The following is a 4,064-nucleotide window of genomic DNA, read 5'->3' on the forward strand; positions in this document are numbered from 1 at the left end:
TGCAAAAGCCAAGTCAATTTGGCAGTGAAACTGCACACACAGGCCTTGCAAGGTTAAGGAGCTACTTAAATGGGTGACACAAACAGTGCTGCAGGCCCACTAGTAGCATTTAATCTACAGGCGCGGGGCACATATAGTGCACTTTACTAGGGACTTATAAGTAAATTAAATAGTCCAATTGGGTCTGATCCAACTTTACCATGTTTAGAAGGAGAGAGCAAATGCACTTTAGTACTAGTTAACGGTGGAAAAGTGTGGATAGTCTTAAAACCAGCAAAAACAGTATCTAAAAAATGGAGGGAGGCAGGCAAAGTGTTAGGGATGACCACACTAAGGCTGTCAGGTCTAACATGTGCCCCCCCAGCTGAAAGTGGGGAGAACTACCCAACCTCCTAGGAGCTCTCATCGCTAAGGCAGAAGTATCTGGAGAGACCATCAGCATTGGCGTGGTCAATCCCCGGCGATGCTCTACCATAAAGTCCATCCCCTATAGGGAAATGGACCACCTCAAGAGTATAGGATACTCACCAATCATCTGCAAGAGCCATCTGAGGGGACTGTAGTCTGTCTGAACCCAGAAGTGAGTCCCAAACAGGTATGGTCTCAGCTTCTTCAGTTCCCAGACCACAGCAAATGTTTCTCTCTCAATAGCACTCCACCTCTGTTCCTGTGGTAATAGTCTTCTGCTAATAGAGACTACTGGTTGGTCTAGGCCCTCCTCATTTAGTTGTACTAGAACACCCCCTATACCATGCTCTGAAGCGTCTGTCTGCACAATAAATTCCTTGAAGTAGTCAGGGGCCTTGAGCACGAGGGCCGTGCTCATGGCTTCCTTCAGGGAGTCAAAGGCATTCTGACAAGCCTCTGTCCAATTCACCCACCTAGTTTGATTTTTGGAAGTAAGTTCTGTCAAGGGTGTCACAATGGATGAATAGCCCTTGACGAACCTACGTTAGTATCCAGTGAGGCCTAAGAAGGCTCTCACTTCTGTCTGTGTTCTAAGTGGTTTCCAGGCCTTGATAGTTTCAATCTTGGCCTGGAGTGGCTGCACCTTGCCACCACCTACTAGGTGTCCCAAGTAAAACACGGAACCCTGCCCAATTCGGCAGTTACTAGCCTTGATGGTCAGGCCTGCCTGTTGCAGAGCCTGAAGCACCTCCTTGAGGTGGAGCAGGTGTTCCTCCCAGCTGGAACTATAGATGGCTATGTCATCTAGGTAGGCTGCGCAGAAGGCATTCTTTCTAACCAGTACCCTGTTAACCAACCGTTGGAAGGTAGAGGGGACATTTTTCAACCCAAAGGGCATCACCCGGAACTGGCAATGGCCCTCAGGTGTGGAAAATGCTGATCTCTCTTTAGCCCCCCCCCCCCAGTCAAGGCGATCTGCCAGTACCCTGATGTGAGATCAAAAGTACTGAGGAATTTGGCAGCAACTTGTCTGTCTACGAGCTCATCAGCTCGGGGGATGGGGTGAGCGTCAGTCCATGTGACTGAGTTAAGACCCCGGTAGTCCACACAGAACCGGAGTTCTGGCTTGGCACCGGGTGCAGCAGCCTTGGGTACCAGCACCACAGGGCTGGCACAGGGACTGCTGGACTTCTCAATAACCGCTAGGGCCAACATCTTGGCAACTTCCTCCTTGATGCTGGCCTTCACCTTATCTGACAACCATACATTTTGTTCTTTACAGGGGAACTGTCTCCTCTGTCAAAATCGTGGACACACAGGTGGGTTAGTCCAGGAGTAAGGGAAAACAGGGAAAAGAACTGCTCTAACAACTCATAGAAGTCTCCTCTCTGATTTAGAGTCAGGGAGTCAGAGAGATTGACGCCCTCCACTGACCTATCACCTTCTTTGGCAGAGAGGAGGTCAATGAGAGGTTAACTTTCCTCTTTCATGCCCTCATCTGTCACAAGGTGCATACTGCCCTCAGACCTTTAAAGATGAGGCTTGAGTCGGTTATGGTGGAGAACCCTTGAGGGTGTCTAGGGGTCCTGAGGTCCACTGGGTAAGTGGCCTCCACCTTCTGCTCCTTGATCTCAAATGAGCCAGTCCAGCGGAACTGGAGAGCTCTATGCTCCACTGGCTCCATTACTCAAACCTTGTCTTCAGGTGAGAATTTAACCAGAGTGGCTTTCTGGTCATACCACTCCTTCATCACCTCTTAACTGGCCTCAAGGTTACTTTTGGCCTGCTTCCAGAAACGTTGGGTTTGGTTGCGGAAGGCCTGCATGTAGCTGACCACATTCTGGGGATGTGTCTTGGAAGCTTTCTCCCAGCACTCTTTCACTATGCTTAGCGGTCCCATGACAGGGTGCCCATAGAGAAGTTCAAAGGGGCTGAACCCCACCCCTTTCAGGGGCATCTTACTATAAGCAAAGGGTAGGCATGGCAAGAGGATGTCCCACTTATGCCTCATGGAATCAGGTAGGTCAGTGATCATGCCTTTGAGGGTCTTGTTGAATCTCTCAACAAGTCAATTAGATTTAGGATGATAAGGGGTGGTAAACCGGTAGGTACCCCACACTCATCCCACATGCACTTCATGTGTGCAGACATGAAGTCTGTGCCTCTGTCAGACACAACTTCCTTAGGGAATCCCGCATGGGTAAATATTCCCATCAGGGCTCTGTTCACCACTGGTGCAGTCACTGTTCTCAGAGGGTTTGCCTCTGGATAGCGGGTGGCATGGTCCACTGAAACCAGGATAAACCTGTTGCTCAAGGCAGTTTTGGGGTCCAAGGGACCAATGACATCAAAGCCCACCCTTTCAAGGGGGATGCCAATGCCGGGAAAAGGGATAAGGGGTGCCTTAAGCATTTTCCCTGTCTTCCCACTAGCCTGGCAGGTGGGGCAGGCCCTGTAGAAGTTATCGCATTCTAGGCCAATGGAAGTGGGTGACAAGCCTGGCAAAGGTCTTGTCTTGGCCCAAATGTCCTGCCAGGGGGATTTCATGAGCCAGACCCAGTAGGAAGGCCTGGTAACACTGGGGGACCACCAGCGCACATGCTGCCCCAATGGCCGGAGCCTTAGGCTCAATGTAAAGGAGATCACAGTAGATATGGTGATCACCAGAGGTTTCACCAGCTGCTTGGGCCTCGGCCTGTTGTTTCAGACCCTCAAGGGTGGGGCATTCTTTCTGTGCCTTGCAGAATTCTGTCCTGGTTGGCCCACCCTCTACATGCCAGCCAGCAAGTTCAGGCAGGTTGCACAGGTCAGCAATATCCTCTCCAGTTGGCTCCTGGGCCTCCTTCTCTGGGACCCCATCCACCACCATGGGAATATCTGACGGGTTTACCGTGCCTCTTGCCCTTCCTCTTTAAAGCTGTCTGGGCCATTGTTCCAGACTCCAGATGCCCTTGACCCCCTTCCTGGGCAGCCATGGACCTTGTGGTCATGCAGACCAACTCAGGCAAACTCCAGGTGGGATATGAGCCTTCCGGGCAGTATACTCAGGATCATTGCCTAACAGACAATCTACAGGCACGGCAGGACTCACAGCTACTTTTAGAATACCAGGGACCCCCCCCCCCACTCAAAAGAAACCAGAGTCACTGGTAGGTGACTCTCATGATTGTCAGCGACTATGACCTGGTGGAATGTATTAGGGACTATCTGCTCTGCTGACACTAGCTGACTCTTGACAGTAGTCATACTGGCTCCTGTGTCACGCAGAGCCTCCACCCTTTGCCCATAAATGGTGACCCACTGCCTATACTTGGAAGTATTGGCAAGCATGTAGGTTTTTGGCACCATCTTCTTCTCTCCCAGGGATACTAGGGGCACATTTATCGGCCCCCCAAAGCTAACTAGGATTGTCTCCCCCCTCAAGTGCTAAACTAGCCAACCCAGGTGTCTGTTCTCCAGTTGTGGGCTGTGCCCTCTTGGAACACTGGGAGTCACCCTTAGAGTGTCCATGCTGGTAGCACTCTAAACAGTTGGAGATGAACTTCCCTATCTTCTTATCCAAGTACTCTGGTTTCTTCCCAAACTTAGATGAGGAATGGTTAACACTCCCCACCCCGGAATTGTTTTGGGGGCCTTTTAAGAGTTCCTTATCTTTA

Source organism: Pleurodeles waltl, chromosome 4_1 (assembly GCF_031143425.1).
Source record: "Pleurodeles waltl isolate 20211129_DDA chromosome 4_1, aPleWal1.hap1.20221129, whole genome shotgun sequence".
Classification (NCBI taxonomy): Eukaryota; Metazoa; Chordata; class Amphibia; order Caudata; family Salamandridae; genus Pleurodeles; species Pleurodeles waltl.